The sequence below is a fragment of the Stegodyphus dumicola genome, chromosome 9, assembly GCF_044657685.1.
Source record: "Stegodyphus dumicola isolate Sdum_Otavi_A_Nest chromosome 9, ASM4465768v1".
NCBI classification, from domain to species: domain Eukaryota; kingdom Metazoa; phylum Arthropoda; class Arachnida; order Araneae; family Eresidae; genus Stegodyphus; species Stegodyphus dumicola.
The window spans coordinates 149,485,293-149,499,600 of NC_140776.1; the positions used below are offsets into that span (position 1 = coordinate 149,485,293).

General features: G+C 34.3%; 1 long non-coding RNA gene across 1 annotated transcript in view; it reads left to right on the top strand.

The window, feature by feature from the left end:
* LOC118205303 (uncharacterized) overlaps positions 1–14,308 on the top strand; it is a 473,901-nt gene that overhangs the window by 391,204 nt on the left and 68,389 nt on the right. The gene's annotated exons all lie outside the window — the stretch shown is intronic.

Here is a 14,308-nt window from a genome sequence, read left to right on the forward strand (position 1 = left end):
GTCACAGACTATCATTGCAGATCTTTTCTGTACCTGTGTCATTCTGCCCAATTTCAGGTTCTTCATTTTCACTACTATTTGAGTAATTTAATAGCATCAATCCTTTTTTTCCTCCTTTTCTAAAGTTTTCTTTTCATTTTTAATACATGGCAAGCTTTTACTCAAGCAAATGAGAACACAAGTAACATCAAGCAAGGATAGCATCAGCATGAATTACCACAAGCCTTTTTAAATTCCTAAATATTTTTGCATGAGTTTTCTAAAACCAGTTGTTTCTGTAATCAGCATGTAAATTGTCTCTCGTTTATAAAGGTGCACTTAAAGTTATTAAAAATTTTTGCTAACTTTATTTTGTTAACCCTTTCCGGCATGCTACCTTTTAAAGTCGGAGTTTTGATTAAAAAAAAAAAAAAAAAAAAAGGTAGGCAGTCTAATTAGGCCTAAAGGAGTCCACAAGTAAAATTTTGTGAAGATAGCACTTATCGTTTTAATTCTATGTGTGTGCCCAAAGTGGCACACTGATTGAATAGAGCTTCGAAAAGAGTGCTGAAACGAGCATTGTTGTCAATGAACTGACCGATGAAATGCGGAGAAACAACGAATACAGACTCTCAGTTGTCTTAGATTATCGGTGAGCCCGGTCTGGGCACACCTAGGGTTCATCGTTTGATTTTAGGCAAGATTTCAAGGTAAAAATTTAAAGCTAATATAGAATAAGGAGATTAGCTTACAGCCAAAAAAAATAACTTAGAAATTTCTTTTCAAACAATATCTTTTATACCTTAAAAAAATCTGGAAGATTTCTTTGAAAAATGAGGGTCTTAAAAAACTAAACAGGGCTAACTAATATGGACTGGTTTGTGTTGAGCTGCCATCTACTAAAAAAAAAAATAAGAATAAATAAAGAAATAAAGAAGGTTCAGAGTAACCTATAGTAACCTATAAATCCTTTTTCATTCAATTTTTCTGTGCGTACAGAAGGAAATTTTTAGGTGTGTCCAGACCGGATACACTGTGCCGCAAAGGGTTAATTGAATGTCATTTGACGCCAACAGTAAAAAATCAGTCTTTGTAGAAAACTGGTGTTATCACGCCAGCAGTGATAACATAATCCATAAAGCTTATATTTACAAAAACATAACTTAATCAACCTATAATATTCGAAGTCTCTTTCACATTAACATAAAATATAAAGTTCCTGTAAGTGGAATATCTTACTGCTTAATAGCCAGTCTCTAATATACTACATCAGTCACCTAAAAATGTGCTGAGAGGCCTTTCATGAAATCTAATTTAACTTTCACTTGTCTGGTCTCAGAATCTATAGTGATTACTTTCTATCTTCAGGATAGTGTGCAGCTTTTCACGAAAATGCTGGATGGCTCTACGAAGCGTGAACTTAATCAACCTATAATATTCGAAGTCTCTTTCACATTAACATAAAATATAAAGTTCCTGTAAGTGGAATATCTTACTGCTTAATAGCCAGTCTCTAATATACTACATCAGTCACCTAAAAATGTGCTGAGAGGCCTTTCATGAAATCTAATTTAACTTTCACTTGTCTGGTCTCAGAATCTATAGTGATTACTTTCTATCTTCAGGATAGTGTGCAGCTTTTCACGAAAATGCTGGATGGCTCTACGAAGCGTGAACTTAATCAACCTATAATATTCGAAGTCTCTTTCACATTAACATAAAATATAAAGTTCCTGTAAGTGGAATATCTTACTGCTTAATAGCCAGTCTCTAATATACTACATCAGTCACCTAAAAATGTGCTGAGAGGCCTTTCATGAAATCTAATTTAACTTTCACTTGTCTGGTCTCAGAATCTATAGTGATTACTTTCTATCTTCAGGATAGTGTGCAGCTTTTCACGAAAATGCTGGATGGCTCTACGAAGCGTGAACTTAATCAACCTATAATATTCGAAGTCTCTTTCACATTAACATAAAATATAAAGTTCCTGTAAGTGGAATATCTTACTGCTTAATAGCCAGTCTCTAATATACTACATCAGTCACCTAAAAATGTGCTGAGAGGCCTTTCATGAAATCTAATTTAACTTTCACTTGTCTGGTCTCAGAATCTATAGTGATTACTTTCTATCTTCAGGATAGTGTGCAGCTTTTCACGAAAATGCTGGATGGCTCTACGAAGCGTGAACTTAATCAACCTATAATATTCGAAGTCTCTTTCACATTAACATAAAATATAAAGTTCCTGTAAGTGGAATATCTTACTGCTTAATAGCCAGTCTCTAATATACTACATCAGTCACCTAAAAATGTGCTGAGAGGCCTTTCATGAAATCTAATTTAACTTTCACTTGTCTGGTCTCAGAATCTATAGTGATTACTTTCTATCTTCAGGATAGTGTGCAGCTTTTCACGAAAATGCTGGATGGCTCTACGAAGCGTGAACTTAATCAACCTATAATATTCGAAGTCTCTTTCACATTAACATAAAATATAAAGTTCCTGTAAGTGGAATATCTTACTGCTTAATAGCCAGTCTCTAATATACTACATCAGTCACCTAAAAATGTGCTGAGAGGCCTTTCATGAAATCTAATTTAACTTTCACTTGTCTGGTCTCAGAATCTATAGTGATTACTTTCTATCTTCAGGATAGTGTGCAGCTTTTCACGAAAATGCTGGATGGCTCTACGAAGCGTGAACTTGATATTCACATGGCAGGTCTTAGAGCATCGTGCCCATTAATCGCAGGTTCCCAGAGTATTGAACACATCCCCACGAGTGGTTCTCACTAAGTCTAGACTTGACTTTTATGCGAGTCTAGACTTAGTGGGAACCACTCGTGCTTGACTTTATGCGAGATCCTAGAAACATTCTAACCAAATATGTTTTACATCATAATAAGTCTCTAAGACTCTAAACTGCTTGCCACGATAGAAATGAGTGTTTTCATGACGCTAGACATGACTATGCTGGTGAGACTCTAAAGCGTTGTAATAAATATGTAAAAACCAATCTTCAAGATATTCTCAGAAAGTGCTGAGCGGTTCTCGAAAAGACTTTCTCGCCACTGATGTTCTGTAGTATCTTGACAATAAAGTGACCATTCATTTGGTCATTAGATACGTCGCCAACTAAGCTTCCGTGAAGATTAAATCTGACTTTTGCTTGTGAGATCCTTTAACAATCTTTCACTTCTGGGGGTTTCTTGGTATGGTCCACCTAAATTGGATTCCTCACGCTTGTAATCGGATTGATTCTATCTATGTTATTGGAGTGGCAGTTTATGTTGCATCAGAGTGATATAAATAAGAATGGATGGATGATTTTGAACGGATTCTGTAAAGCAGCCTTCGTGCTGGCCTTGTGGAATACTGTACTTATCTCTGTTTAGAGAAACTGGAATTTAAGAATGATTACACTTCATTTCGCAGAAATCTGCGTATTGATTAAGTAATCATGTTAATATGTATATGTGGACTGGATAGAGACTTTTAGAGTCCCTGAGTATTGAAAAGACTTTTGTGCCCGAACATGCATTTACGCGAGTTCCTACGCCCGATTCCTTTTCTGTCTGTTTTGTTTTAACTGCACCATACATTCCATGATAAAACTGGCAAAAGAACCACTTTTTCCTGATCGTTAAGCACGTGCTTATTTTGCTTAATAATTAATCCAGCCCTTATTTATATGCTTCATTTCGGCAGGGTAATTTAATTAGAAGAATTAATTTGTTTTAATCACGCTTTGTCTAGAATTTTAATTTTAAAAAATGGTGAGTACAAGAGAATCCAAATTTAAAATCGTGTTTTATTAACTGTTATCCTATTTATACCTAAAAAAATTATTAATTACTTGGAATAGTATGAATAAATAAATTATATATCTAAACCGATGCTTAAAAAGCTATTAAAATTGTTTTAAATGATCGTAATAAAAATTCCTTTAAGATATTCTTGCTCCTTAGTTATTACCAACTCGTTAGTTTAAGTGCAATATGAAGTACCTATTAGGAATTAAAAGAGATAAAAATTTTATTACTTTAATCAAATTTAATTTCTAAATTTTATTAATTACTCAATTCTAGACACTTAATGGCTCGGGATTAAAATTTTCGAAGAATTCTAAAATTTTTTATATAACTGATATGTATATATATGCGAATGTTCAATAATATGTAAGTTTTTTTATTATTGCACTGTTTTTCTTTCTTAAAAGTGCTTAACGTTTTTTAATGTTTTGTTTCATTCAACGTTTTTATTAGCTACGCTGTACATTTTTATGCTATAAATAAATATCTCTTCAGACAATTATTTTGCGAGTCTGCGTGTAATTTAAAATTGTTTTTTGGCAATTTCACAATACTAGGATTGTTTAAAAACACAAAAGGCATAAACGTTTGTGTTTTTGTACTGTAAATTTCAATAACTGAAAATCACAGAACGCATTTACTTACTTTATTTCTTTATACATTATTGCGGTAAACAAATATTACGTTTGGTAGCTTTAGATTGCTTATTTAAGTAATCAATATTTCATTACTGAAACTATGACCATAGAAGTTAGTTTATTTATTTAAATTACAAATAAAAGAACTTATCGGAACCAGTTTACCGCTACAAATCTGATCATGAAGATAGTGAAAGAATTATTTGGATTAATGAATCAGCTCAAATTATAAATTTTGAATAACCAATCTTCAAAATATTCCAATAACATATTAATTATTCCCATATAGATATTCCCATAACATTTTATAAGTTATCTATTACAGAAGTATTAGTTAGGATGGCAAACCGTCCACTAAAGACACGTTACTACGTTATTATCAAAATAATTTTTTAACATTTTGAAATTAATTTATATTCGATAATATACGAGTAATAAATACCTACACTCCTGCACAATATGCATCGATAATGTACTAGTAATGAATATTTGCGCTTTTGCACAATATGCATTTCTGTACATCGGTTCATTAGTGTTGTAAATATTTGACTTGTTTGTATTGGTTTATTGCATCTTATGTAATAATTTTAGCGTGTATTTTTAGTTTAATTCAATTTGTGGGCATCCATTGCACTTCTAAATATTTATTTCGTGTATAATTCAATTGATTTTGTAGTTATGAATCAGTCAATATTTGAAGTATGAAAATAGCTCACTTAGAAGCCGATATATATGCAAAACCTCTTTTGATGATCTCTAGAGGCAGGTGACAGGTGACGGAGAGTGGAGACTCCTGGTGGCGACCAAAGAGTAGAATAATTTGTCTCCACCCTCCTATCAGGGGTTTATTTTAAAAAATAGTTTTACCACGGCTAGACAAGCGATAGAAACATAAATGACAGATCTCTTACTGGTACATAATGAAGAGTTTGTTTTCTTTAGCACTTATCCTGTTAGATTATCACTTCTGTCTTTGTTGGCGTTTTCTTTGTGTTTGACAAATGTCTTAACCCATAGTTGAAATAGTGTTGATTGTGTTACAGGTGATTTCAATTGAGGCACGGTTTTTGATAATGAATTTTTAAGAGTTCATACTGAAGTTCGGTTGAGGTAAATGAGTCGCAGCTGCAAGTGGACAGTAAAAGGCATAATGGTCAGGTGATCCATCTAATTCTCAGACACATGTACTTATATCTGAGATGCAAAAGCGATGAAAATGGGTTGGAAATGGGCCACGACTCGTAATAAAATTAGTTAGTTGTGAGATAGCTATGTATCTATTTGTGCTGGCTTTAGAAATGAAAGTGTATGTACGTCTGCCAGTTCCTCTTAGGTCCCATTCTGTTTGCCATTGTTGTACTGCGTTTTCATGTAGAATCCTTTATAAATGAGAAGAACGTCCGGTATATTTAGCTCTTTTACTTCATAATTACTGCTTTCTTCTTTATCTAGTCTTTCTGTTGTTCTGTTACCTAATAAGACTTACATGGGCTTTAACCCATATAAGTTGTATATAGACTTGATTATTATGTTTCAAAAGATGTTGGATATTTGAAGTTAAGGGGGAGGTATGCTTGTGATTCAATATATCGAATAAAACAGACATACTATCGGTGTATATAATTGCACTTCTTGGAGCTATTTTAATTACATAAAGGTAAATTTTGTAGCATTCTTATGTAATGCTAAGCTTCAGATTGAAAAACACTGTTCTGTACTTTGATAGGTCCTTTACAGGTATAAAGTTCCCTTGCGCATTGTAATCGCAAAGAAGCGCCTCTGACTCGTTCGATAGTTTTGGAGCCATCTTTGAATATCATAATAGGTGTCTGTTGCACTTCCAGAAGGCAGCTAATCCTATAAAAGCTCTATACTTGAAAATACAGCAGCTAGCAAAAACAGCAGTGAGATGATGCTGTTCGATTTCATAATTGGTGATTATTTTTCTGCAATAATGCCTCGCGCCTACACGCTTTTGTTTCGCGAAGGCGTTCGTTAATAGGAAACATTCTTTAGGGGAAAGCTGTTTCTGATAAGTTACTATGGGAATGATTTTAATGTTCTTCCTATCGAAAATTGTGAAATGGTTTTAAAAGTTTTCGTAAAAAATTAAAAGTGCCACCATTGTTGGAAATGGTACGAATTTATTAATCCCTAGTAATTAAAACATATTTTACGTTTATTACGTCTTATGCACGGTCTTGAAATTTTCAGTTTCCTTTAGTATCAATTTTCCGAGTCTTTCATTAGAAGAGAAAGACTCCGTTCCTCTAGACATTCTTATTCCTTTGTCTTTATTTTTAGAGGAAAGATCCAGGTTTTGAGAAGTTGCTTAAAATCTTTAGTCCTTCTTCCTTAGGTTAGTCAGGAAATATTGTAATTGAACAGATGTGCCACACTGTTTTCTCCAGATTGGTTAGGTTAATACTCCAGAGCCGTGGCCTTAACTACTGTCAGCTTTTTTCTTGAACATTTGATTTTCATTTTGATGGTTGCAGATGGTATCGAGCTTTTGTATTCTTCTTCTTCTTAGGAGCAGCTGTTTAGGTCTCTTGGGTCTTTAGGTCCCTTGTTACTTTATACCTGTAGGTGAAATCCTTTACACAGCTACTAAAGGCGTTGAGTTCTTCTGTGTCCTCTTTCTCACAGAAGCCCTTTAAGGCTCTTCGCTGCAGGAGTTTCGTAGTGTTTTCATAGCTTTAAGTCTTCTTTTTAATGGTTGGAGTTAACATCGACCGTTTATGGTCTCCTCCTTACCAGAAGGCCTTTAGGTCTCTTGGCTTCAGAACCGTTAATTTTTTATAAAATCCTTTCCATAGCTGCTAAAAATCATTGATTTGTTTCTTTTGTGCTCTTCTTTTCACAGAAGCTCTTTAAGGCTCTTGGCTGCAGGAGTTTCGTAGTGTTTTCATAGCTTTAAGTCTTCTTTTTAATGGTTGGAGTTAACATCGACCGTTTATGGTCTCCTCCTTACCAGAAGCCCTTTAGGTCTCTTGGCTTCAGAACCGTTAATTTTTTATAAAATCCTTTCCATAGCTGCTAAAAATCATTGATTTGTTTCTTTTGTGCTCTTCTTTTCACAGAAGCTCTTTAAGGCTCTTGGCTGCAGGAGTTTCGTAGTGTTTTCATAGCTTTAAGTCTTCTTTTTAATGGTTGGAGTTAACATCGACCGTTTATGGTCTCCTCCTTACCAGAAGGCCTTTAGGTCTCTTGGCTTCAGAACCCTTAATTTTTTATAAAATCCTTTCCATAGCTGCTAAAAATCATTTATTTGTTTCTTTTGTGCTCTTCTTTTCACAGAAGCTCTTTAAGGCTCTTGGCTGCAGGAGTTTCGTAGTGTTTTCATAGCTTTAATTCTTCTTTTTAATGGTTGGAGTTAACATCGACCGTTTATGGTCTCCTCCTTACCAGAAGGCCTTTAGGTCTCTTGGCTTCAGAACCCTTAATTTTTTATAAAATCCTTTCCATAGCTGCTAAAAATCATTGATTTGTTTCTTTTGTGCTCTTCTTTTCACAGAAGCTCTTTAAGGCTCTTGGCTGTATAAGTCTTGTAGTGTTTTGACAGCTTTGAGTCTTCTTTTGATGGTTGAAGCCGGTATCGCCCTTTCACATTCACCTTCTCCTTACCAGAAACCCTTTAAATCTCGTGTGCGCAGAAGCTTCATGACTTCCTCATAACTTTAAATTTTCAAAAGCTCAGTAGGCGTCGACTCTTTGCACTTTTGTTTTCCTTTTGCCCTTTAGGTCTATGGCTGCAGATGCCTTACAACGTTTTCATAACTTTAGGTCTTCAGGTCTTTAGAAGATCCTTTTTGTGGTCTCAGTAGACATCGATCTTTGGTGATTTCCTTTTCTTTCTCGGAAATTCATTAGGTCTCCTGGCAGCAGAAGCGTCATGGATGCATCATAGCTTCAAGCTTCCTTCTCAAGTAGAACTTGCGACACTTTTGACGACAATATGCGAGTAGCATTAAGAAATAAATTTCTTTCCACGTTTCCCTCTGCGATTGTCTTTGTTTATACTCAAAGAAGTGCATACAAATGTTTTCGTGCAACCTAAACAGAAAATAAAATACTTAGCTTGGATTTTAATGTTTTAATAATGTGTGATGATATGCGAGACATTAATTATGAGAGACATTTCCAGGCTCGTTATGCGGAACATCACAAACGTTGCACAGAGTTTTCGTTATGTAAAATACCACTGCATTTTATTGGGTTCCAGAGTTAGACTTGGCAAATTCTAGAATTCTTCCTTAGGAGGCTCCAAAACTCCTGTTATTCTATCGCAGCTCTATCGCTCAACGTTTTGCTAACAAACTTCTACTTGAATTTGAACGAATACTCCGGGGATTATTAGATTGCTTATTTTACTGTATTCACTGTCTCTTAGATTTTACAGATCTCATCTTAATTCTGCTATGTAATCCTAATTCAATGCTAAATCAGTGCTAATCTAGCGTTAATTCAATTCTGAATCCTAATTCAATGCTAGTTTTTAACCTCTACATTGTTTTAAAACTTATAAAAAATGAAGAAAATAACAAAATCTCAGATTTGAGAGTAGCAAATTTTATGGAGTTGAATGAAAGTGCTCATTATTCAAATAATAAATTTGGCTACAGCTTTACTACATCAAAGTAATAATTTGTTAAATCATGCTTCTCAAAATTAAGAAAAGAATAGAAACTTATTTTAAAAAGAAGTATCTAATTCCATTTTAGACTTCTTTCCTCGCTCAAAAGCTTTTTAAAAAAGAAAACATTATTATGCCAATATACCAAACAACTTTAAAACGAGAGTTTCAAAGTTTCAGTCTAATAACGCCATTGCAGCTGATTTTGTCTCGATTATTTAAATTGTTACTATAAAAATAAAATGTAATTAAAGATTTTTACTCCTGTTTTTGTAATAAAAATTATAGATTTCCGATAGATATTATATGACATAATGAAAATAAGTGAGTATAAACATACTATCAGGTTTTACTGTCGTTATGAACTTGTACATAATTAAAATTGCATATATGAAACCAAATTTGTCTTAGAAAAAAGTGTTAAGGTGAGGATGTAGGGTTTTCCGTAGTTCAATTAAACAATTATTCAAATTTTTGTTATCTTTTCTGAACTCCTCAACTTCCCTTCACATTTCATCGCCAGAATGAAAATTTAAAGTTAAGTGAAATGAGTATTTAAACGGGTGAATCTTGGACTTATTCAAAGCGTCTTTTCGCTAACCAGCGTACGTTACGAATCTTTCGTTGCTGTTATGCGGAGTTCCTGATACGCCTTTCTTTGGCCATTTAAATAATTATGACGCCGAGTAGGTTGTCGTGTAAATCTAGTTAGCCGTCACTTAAAGTGCTAGACTAGCACTAATCTTTAGCCTTGAATGTATTGTGTAGGGATTCTTATGTTCCTTCGCAAGTAGTCGGTGTTATTGTAAAGAACGAAGTACGTACCGTTCTGTTCCTAGTTGATAATACTCGTAATAAGGAGTTATTTTTACCCTTCTTCTGTGGTTGTTTCCTTTAAGCCTGTGCGAGAAATCTCCAGGCTCGTTAGTATGATCTCGTAGAGTTTATGTGGCCAAAGAGAGTACCCTGATCCTATAAAGTTTTACGATGCTTTTCAGAAGTCGGAGCCTGGGGCACTACATCAAATTAATTTTAAATTAAATCGTTGTAGTTTGGTTAGTTATCCATGTTAGATATTTTTAATTTACTTTTTCAGTTGACTCCTCTCGATGTCATACCGGCGCTTGAGGGTCTATATCAGTGGTTCTCAACCTATTTTGCTCCATGCACTTCTTTCGCCGTTGTTAGAAGATCATTCCCCCCTTCCTTTCCGAAACTAAAAAAATATATATGCATTTATTTAGATTTAGATAATTTTAATGGCATAACAAGAAGAAAGTGATGTTAGACTAATCGCATTCATCCCTTTTTGAAACTAACCCCCGGTTAGCCCCCTTTCTGACTGACCCCCGGTGGAGAACCCCTGGTGTGTATCGACAACTATGAATAGAACTATTATAATTTAATGAACTGTGCTAGAGACAGACATACTGTGTGTAGCCGTAACTTTTGCAAGAGCCTTCTCTTCACGAAGGTCACGGTACAATCTTTGACCGTTCAATGAGAAATAAAACGGGCACCTATGGAATTTTTTCGATCATCACACGCATACCCATCATTTACTATACATATGCGTCTTGGTAGCAAACATAACTAAACTCAGTGGCGTAACATCCCTAATGGGCCAAGGCCTGCAGTGCTCGAAATCTGATTTCTTGACCGTGGACCCCGGAGTGCGTAAATATATGCCCTCAACAAGTGGTCAGCTTGTCGCAGGAGCTCAAGTGTTTAGTCCCCAAGCGAACTTGGTACTCATTTTATCAACCCAAGTGATGTAAATCAAGAGATGAAAGGCTGAGTGGACCTTGCCCAGCCCGGGAATCGAACCGCGGACCTGCAATGCTGCTGCGTGATGCGCTAGCCAGTGCGCCACCGGCCACGGTAACAAGCATAATTAGCTAATTTAAATTGTTTTTAGTTAATGCACTATATTTTTTGTGAACTGAATAAAATAGAAAAATTAAATTACACTCTTGATGAAGTACACTAACATTTCGGAAATCCTATCCTAAGCAATTTTTTACAGGTTTTAGTTACTTCCAAGTATTATAAAATGAGAAAGCATTTTATTTCACTAGTTATTACAAAAAATGGGAACTTCGCCGAACTATTGAGCGAATGCCGGTGATTCGGTCCCCTCGTTTTAGAATTTCGCCGTTCTAAGAATGACTGTTCATTTATCTGGCCTTCCATTGTAGCTTCCCGTTCTTTTTTTCATAGCCACTTTTAGTGTTTACGTCCCAAGAGGTTGAGAAAAAGAACTATTGTTATTTTCTCGAACTTCTGTTCTTTTTTCTGCGGGCTTTCTCGGGTAGCAGTATTAGTAGAAATATAGCTTTTTTCCTTCGGTAGTCTTTATTTTTAGTCTGTTTGTGTTTAATAGAAACTAGATCAATAGCAGTCTAATAATAGATGTTGGGTTTTTGTATGTTTTTGTTTTAGCAAAAACATTACAGCGCCTGAGAGATTCGGGATAAGCATACTGAAAGGAATACGTTTTCTTAATTATTTATATAAAGGCCAGTAAATTATTAAAAAATATTTTGTTTAGTGGCATCAGTATCACGGTTATAAAAAAGACAACTGATTATTTTTTTTTAATATTCTTAGACAAATATTCAAAAACTTGCTTAAGAAAGGTATTATAAAAATCACTACTGTTCTTAGTAAAAATTATATTATCCTCCATGCAGATAACAGACAATTTAATTTTCAAAACTGAAACAGTGTAGAATAAGCTTATATGCACAGTTTGTTTTATTTTATCCATCTATGTATTAGCCCAAAGGGGCGTTACTCCAAAAGGTCTTAGTCTCGAAACGGCATTCTACGTTGAATGACATTAAATGCCTGACTCACTTATCAAATTTTTACTATCAAATATTATCACCCTGTTAATCTGAATGAATGCATGCATTTTTCTCGCATTGTGAGAAAACAACAGAGTCATCAAATTTTGAATAGCATAGTCCTGCACAGGAACATGGACACATGAAAGACGGAATTTTGAATTTGTTTCATTGTCTGTTTCATATTTTGTAAAGCTTTGAATTTTTCATTAAAAACCTGACCTGAACAATTTCAAAGCGAACAGTGGGAACATTGTTTGGAATACAGCATCTTTATCTCCAGTGCGCGAGACTGTCTATCGGAAACTCGCAAGATATGCCGTTTTTAAATAATTTTAGCCCAAAGTGGTGTTACTCCAAATGCTCTCGAAACGTATATGTGTCTGTAAATGAAAAGAAATGCCCATTTGAGCGTAATTTAAAAATTTGAGAGTGCTTTCAGATTTCATTTTTATTTTTTATATTTTTTTATTTATTTATCTGTTATATCTGAATGCTTTGTAGAGTCATTAGGTTTATCGAAGTAAACAAGAACAATCAGCAATGCCCTCCATGATTTAAACTCCTGACCATAAGCTCGCTAACCGAGTGTGCTTTCAACTGCACTACGAAGGCATGCTACAAGGAAAGAGAAAATTCTTTAAATTCTTCCCTGCTTAAATGGCAACTGGAGACCCAGTCATCTCCGCCTCTCTTTAAAGTTATCCTCCGCCTCTAGCTTAAATTACATTTCTATCCTACGCTTATAATATGCATCGCTTTCTTCTGTTTCTCAATCCACTTCAACTTTTCAATTATATATAGTATACATATAATTGAAATATATACATATATATACGTATATATAATATATTTAATTATTTATATTTGTATATATTCTAGAAAATTAAAATAAAAACTTTTGGAAGAAATTAAAATTTTGACATTTTAGAGGGATATAATAAAATTATGAATATGCTGGTTATGTAATAATAAAAAAATAATTGTTTATCATGTAAAACGAAATGGATCACTGAAGTACCACAATATAAAAATGCAATCAAATTTCTTTAGACGAAACATATCGGGAAAGTTTTAGCTTGAGATATTGCAAGCTGCATGTATTTGAAATTCATCCAGGAACTTTGCGATTAGTACTTCGAATCAGTCAGAAACGTACCTTCAGAATCATTTTTATCTGTTGTAACAGGTAAGAAAATTATTTCAATTTCTTGATTAAAAAAATTAAGAAAAACAAATCTACAGCTTATTTATTCATGGCAGAGAATCAAACGTGTTGTTGTCGTCACTTGTCTGACACCACGTGTCCTTATCTCACTTGTCTGCGTTGAGCACGATACAGATGACAGCTCTACTTTAGCTCAGTTCCGCCCCCCCCCCAATTTTGATGGACAATACCTGAGAGCGAATTGTCCGAGCGTCTCCCACATCTCTTCTCCTACAATCAATCTCTCGTGAGAACTTTCGGCTCGCCACATATTTAAAGTGCCCCCATGCCGTACAGACACTATACATTTACAAACATCCATGCCTTCTTCGGGATTCGAGCCCGTACCCTTCGGTACGGCAGTCAGAGTCACTAACCATTATACCGGTTGTGGGCGGGGCAGAGAATCAAACTTTGTTTGCGTAATTCCGTTAAAATTCTCACTATTACCTTCTTCAAATTAATGCAGAAAATTGTATTTATACATATATTCCATGCAATATTATTAATTATTTTTCTTCCAACCTGAGGAATGTCTGCTATTCTAACTATTATTCAACAAATCAAATATTCTTGCTAATTGCGACATCCTAAAGCCGAAACATTTTGGCCCGATTAAGAGGCTGTCCTAGTTATCTGAAATAGGCATTTTAAAAAATCTTTTTAAAATGCCCATTTGAGATAACTAGGACAGCCTCTTAATTCTTTAGCCTTTACAAACTGCTAATTATTTATTCATATGCAATATATAATAAAAAAGGGCGAAATGTGTGCTTATTAAAAAATTTTACTCTGCTTCTTACTTTTTTTTTCAATACCCGTATATGATACATTTTTTTTCAATGTATCTTTTATTCATAAATATTTTAATCCATTCTTCTTAAAAAACAACACCTATAAAACATATTGATACTTAAAAATAATTTGCGTGAATTCACATAGGAAAAATTCACATTTTTCTCTGGTGTGCTTGTCGTGTGTTCCTGATCAGCTGTCAATAATTAAAATCGCAGAAAATGGATATTCTTTATACGTGACATAATCTTCAATGGTCGATAAATTTCTAGATATATTTTTAAAACATTCGTTCATATTCAAAATGGGTCATCTTCACTTACCGATGAAATAATTGCTTGGTTGACTTAATTAAGATAAAGCACGCAAGGGCTGTTTGTACAGGAAAAAT